Source organism: Zootermopsis nevadensis, unplaced genomic scaffold, assembly GCF_977971745.1.
Source record: "Zootermopsis nevadensis isolate Lab colony 2312 unplaced genomic scaffold, Znev_1.0 Znev_ptg000029l, whole genome shotgun sequence".
NCBI classification, from domain to species: Eukaryota; Metazoa; Arthropoda; class Insecta; order Blattodea; family Termopsidae; genus Zootermopsis; species Zootermopsis nevadensis.
Window position 1 is genome coordinate 3,308,071 of NW_028259161.1, and position 6,000 is coordinate 3,314,070.

The 6,000-nt window shown below is 37.3% G+C and overlaps 1 long non-coding RNA gene across 1 annotated transcript in view; it reads left to right on the plus strand.

The window, feature by feature from the left end:
* The window catches only part of LOC110827357 (uncharacterized), a 126,066-nt gene extending 121,923 nt beyond the window's left edge, over positions 1-4,143 (plus strand). Inside the window, exon 2 of the long non-coding RNA XR_015537621.1 lies at positions 1,615-4,143. This is a non-coding gene — a long non-coding RNA (uncharacterized LOC110827357). The remainder of the gene's footprint in view (positions 1-1,614) is intronic.
* Positions 4,144-6,000: the final 1,857 nt, after the last annotated feature.

The following is a 6,000-nucleotide window of genomic DNA, read 5'->3' on the forward strand; positions in this document are numbered from 1 at the left end:
TTCGAATGTTCATCACTATATTCATAACAGCCCACCAAATACTTCTATCGTGAGCCAGATTAATCCTTTTCAAACCCCAAACACAACCCCCTAAGATTAATTTTAATATCATACTCCCATTTGCGCCTAGGGCTTCCGTTGGGTATTTCATCTTTACGTCTTTAGAGAGCAGATGGGAAGACAAACCATTCGAACCTGCATGGTTGCAAACCCTAATTTAAGGGAACATATACAGGCATAATATAGTAATAAATGTTTGTAGTTATGCGTACATCCTGCTTTAGTATGTAGTGACTTGGTTTTCAGTGCACAGAATAACTTTGTGGGATGGGCTTTGTAATCGGATTAAACAACGTTTGTTCTTTTAAGCACCATTTACTCGCCTCTGTAACTGAAATTCCGTGTATTTTGGTACAAATATAACAACGTTTAAAATATAATTTAGAAAACTTTTGCGATGTAAAAGGAAGTCAGTTTTTTCAACATTTTATGCTGGTTTTTATTTAAATGAATGTTTTATGCTAGTGTATTCCTATGATAACTGTTTTAAATTATCGAAAAATCGGAAAATAATAATTGTTAAATAATGACTGTACATTCACTTTCACTGGTGCCAAAAGACCAAATACTTTCAGACCAGAAAGTCCAGTCAGTCGGAGCTAGATATTTCGTGCACAGATTATAAGCCATACTTTCAATTATTACAACGTGAAAACCATTCAAGGTGCATTGTTAAAAATCAGATAGTGTAATATTTTTGAAGCCATGTGAAGTTTTGGTGGCATAGCGAATCGTCCGTTGTACTGATTCAGGAGATGGTCTCCGGATGTAGAGGCAGTTATCAAAGCAGTCGCTTAAAACCGACAAAAAGAGGATTTCTGAATGGACAGAAAAGCGTTCTATTAACTGATACTCAGAAAAATACAAACTTCTTACACAATCTGTGAACAGAGAACTTGAGAACGTTATGAGGAGCTTAATGATTTTTGCTTTTTCGCATAATATCATTATGTTCACTAAGTCAAGAATCGTGAGACTGCCGTGACACACAACACGCATGAAGAGAACAACAAATTTGTAAGTTTTGTTTACGGAATATCATAAGGAATAAGTATCTTGGAAAAACCAGGCATAGATGGCAGGATCTAATTATGATGATGATAATGATATGTTTATTCTGTCTGTTATGTACTCGTTTCAGATGGTGGGGAATGACACTCAAGTCTTTTCCCCCAGATTTTGCGTTACATCATTTATACACATCTTGAACTTATTCTGTTAAGATTCCAGTTCCATTCTAATATAGGATAATATAACAGTAGTCTTAAATGTGAAGATGTGAACAGGACAGAAATTACATGATAATGAAGTGATGTGACATTAGTGAACAAAATAAGTAGACATTTCGTGAGAAACTGAAAAGCCGTAGGTAAAAATTTTAGAGTATTGTGTAATATCATATGTTGTTTATCTGTATATTTATTTATAATTTAGTGAATTAGTGAAGTAGATAAAGTTAGTAATTCTTTACTGAACTTGTTTGTAAAATCATAGACAGATACTTCCATGTTTCTTTCACAGTCTTCTGAACTTAATTCGTCTTGTTGTGAACAGGTCACTCTTTTCTGCCTTATGATAACGACATCGTCCCTGTCCCTGCCAACAACCACTGTCCCTGATGCGGCAGAAACAACAGCCTACACAAGTACAGAACAAGCACTGGACTCCAGTACCGCTGAAGCTCCGAGTGGACAGGATGTATCTGATAACGCTGTCAAGCAAACATTAAACAGTGTCCCTGGAGTTAAGATAGAAGCAGACCTACTACTGCTCATTCCGGAGAGTGTGGCAGAAGAAGGGTCTGTAGCTCCAGTTGAAGTTCCGCGAAGTGGCAGGCCATGGAGCCGCGTTCGTTCCCTTGAGGTTGCAGAAGATTATGACACGCAAGAGAAAGATGTAATTGAGGACGTCGATATGGATGTAGCGGAAACCATTGTGTTTAAGCCGCTTTTGCGCAGCCGGAAAAACAACAATAGCGTGAGGCGTCGTGTGTACAGGAACGACGGGCCTTATGCTAATGACGGCTCGTATAAGAGGGCTCCATTCACTTACTGCCCACCCTGTAGATACCACTTTTTCTGAACACCATTCTGAAATGACAACCATGCCACTGGCTGCAGAAACAAAACGAGAAGACGTTTGAGGCAGAATAAGGATGCCACTAAAAGACAACCACTGTCAGGTCTAAAGAAAGTCTTAAATGCTGTACGTCCACCCATATATAAAATTACATAAAAATATATCCTGTATGGATTATAATATTGTATCCGGTTTTTGCATAGTGTTCATCAAATGATTGTATAGTGACGGGAATATCAACGTACATGGGCTTCATCTCCAATGCTGCGAAAAGGATTTCAATTACATTGTGTATTGAGGGATTTAATTAAAAAATTGTTAAGCGAATTTAGTTCGTATCGGTCCAATATAATCCTTACTTCATACGAAGCACAAATCGAGCTTTAAGTATTTTCTAAGGTGGCTGTCTTCTGGGTTGTTGCGCCATGTAGTCTGGCGGGACGGTGCAACAACCCAGAAGACAGCCGCCTTCGGACTCACCGCCGTCAGAATCTCTAAACCTGCTAAGTATTTTCTAAATAATGGCCTACTCTTTGAAACATCTGCACATGAAAGTAAATTTCTCCTCATCAGGACCTAAAACGTTTCTTTGGAGCCTTTCACCGGTATTGAAAATGTTTAATGAAATGTATAGAACAATAATTTCTGAATTTAAGCGGAGTGATTAGACTTCCAGCACTTGATTTTCATCTTCAGTCCTCTAAATTTAGAATTCACCTTTTCAGTGTTCTTCTATACGAGGTTGGGATCATTGGGCTCTAAGCCTGAAACTTCAGGAAATTTGTGTCTTCGTCAGCAAATAAATCTTCTCTTATGATAATTTCTTTCGAGCCTATATTATTAAAATATCTCAGTTATTTATCTGTTCTTTTTCAGAGCATTGTTAAGAAAGCCATTGAAGGGTATCATGTATCTGTCTACCCGCCAGTATCTTTCTCAGTATGATACACAGTTACCGACTGTAGTAAAACGCTACTTAAAGAGCTCATTTTCGTCGCTCTATTAGTTTTTTTATGAAACAATCACTAGTAGCGTTTAATGTACTGTCAGAAGCTTGTGCGTGGTGGCGGAAATTTAAAAAATATCATATTCCTTCGGGAAACAGATAATAACATGGTAACGCGGGGAATTTTTAATTTGCTGTTTGCATAGTAAATTGATTAATTTTGATAAAATAATTGGGAAAGGAGACTAATCATGGTAGTATGGGGCACACGGATACTTGGTAAAAGACATTAGAATGTGGAGATTCGTACAACATTTTATTGCCTTATCACGGAATATGAGAGCCTGAGTGTTAATTTGACTGTCTACGGATTGAATTACAGGTACTCGATTCCGGACAAAGACCATATAATTCGTCATCACTGCGTGATCAGTATAGTGTCCCACACAGTGGGTACAGGGAACTATTTTTCTGGGACAAAGTGTCCAAAGCTTGTAGCTGACCACTCATTCGTCCGAAGTAAATAATATGTAGATCTATACCTCTAGTAACCCATTCAGGACGTGGTGCTTAGTCACAGGGACAACTTTATTTTCATTTAAAATGTTCCGTAAATGTGGGAATTTGTCAGTGTAGAATGGCATTATCGGGAAGAATAATTCTTGCAGTTAAAATTTTAGCTTCGTCGTCCAGTTTGACTGATAGTAAGTTACATTTTAGGCCTATGAATTAACCAAGGCAGCTGAGTGTACAACTGAAGCAACTGATGTTTGCTCTCAAGTTCCAATGTCCCGGATGTATTGGCGTTTTATCTACAATTGAATATTACTACAGTATTTATTTAATTTAATATTTAAAAACTATTTTATTCCTATAAACTTTGTTAATGTTAATAATTTATTTTTTATAAGAATATATTTCGTATATGAGCTTCATGAAAAAATGAATGACTGAGCTTCTGGTTTGTGTGCGACGAGTTGACGAAGACCTGTGGCGAGTGCATTTTGCCTTGAAATAAATGTATTAAATGTTTAATAAATCAATTATTTATTATTCTATGTGAGGTGTAGAAAACACATGAAAGAATTTTCCACTTCCGATCCCTCGTCTAAAGATTTAATTCTCAGTTTCTTAAAATAATTACTGTTATTATATTTGCATATATGAACCGTATTGTCGATTATCATTTGTTTAACTTATTCTTCTGGAATCGTTAACTAAATAATAAAACAAAAAAGTATAATACTGTACGTTAATAATATATACTACCATGTAAAATGATCTTTAAACATCCTGAAATTCTCCTTACACGGTACGTTTAAGTACATTGAGCACGTGAAAGGACTTATATTTCATTACCCTAATACATACGTTCTACTGGGCTGATCACTCGTCCAAGGAGTCCTACCAAATGTCTAAGTCCGTCACGGACTGTATAGCCATATGTATATATTAGTGTTATTGGTTTTGTGCTGTGCGCTGCTTCCTTCAGTTAATCCCATAAGAAAAAGTCAGGTGGTGTTAAATGTGGTAATCGCGGGGGTTCTTAACAGATCCTCTGCGTCCCATCCATTGGTCGGGAAAAGTCTTGTCAAGATACGTAGTCCCTGAAATCACGATGGGTAATGTAGGGGTGCCCCTTCTTGTTGACACCACATGTCCTCATCTCCATACAGTTGATGAAGGACAGAAAGAATAAAAACTTAAATGTGTATACATATTTTTGGGACATACTTTATTCTAAGTACGCTCCACAAATCGCTTGTAGAAATGACGATCGGTAATCCTATCGAGATTCGAGATACGTGCCTCCCGGACACAAGTTTGTAATGTTACTGCAACACTATCTTGCTGAGAGTCGTGCTAAAAATATACTCTTCCTCCTTCATTGGGTATGCCTCTCTAGAATTTTCCAGTTCAGAAGAAATAACTTCTTCGTATCTAATATTAATATCAATTAGCATTCTTACCGTTCATTAGTCTTTGGGGAAAGCCGCCATTATCATCGGTACAATGTTTATCACCTGTTGATCGTTTGGAACTTATGAGTCATATTAGCAGTGACTAATAAATTTGAGTGTGACTTTAAATTATAGAAGTGACGAATATAATTAGCACCATTCGTGCAGGAGTGTTTGCTGAGAAGTCATAGAATAGTGCACCTTAACTAGAGAATTCAGCTCTTTTTGGTCAACAAATATTAATGGAATATTCTCTTGCGTCTTTCTGATACCTGAGTTGTATAAATACGTTTGTTGCGACTTTGAATATTCACATCGCTCCTGCAACTTGTCTGAAGTGCGAAGTGAACTGAATACGGTGGCAAAACGTAAACATACATCAGAGCATCTCTCGTCATGAATACATGCACTGTAAGTAGCCTAATATTAAACTATTCGTAAAACGTTGAAATCTTATTGATAAGGTAAACAGCTAAGAAAATTGAACTTACAAAAATGCTTCACAGTCGAGCTAATGTTATTTTTATTTTATTTGCATTGTTCTGCCTTGCTTTTTATTTCTCTGATGTTTTATGAAAACTAATTAAATTCCATTCTTACATTTTGTACCTCGGACTCGAACCATACAAACCCACACAATCATTTCAAATTTCACCGTCTAATGCATTACCTTCTGCAGGTCGTAACACTGTACCTACTACTAAGTGCATCAGTTCTTTCTCTGCCAACTTTGTCGTCCGCTGAGGCTGGGCTCTCCGTTGCCGAAGTGTCTCAGTCTAAGAGAATATACAAAGAGGATCTTAGTTCAGAAGTTGAAACAGAGGGCTCGGAGGAACCTGTGTTCCCGGACGACAGCGTAGAAGCGGCAGAGACTCTTGTCTTCAGACCTCATTTCAAATACTGGCATAATTATTGCGTTCAGAAGAGACTGAAGCTGGAAGGCCGAAGCTATCC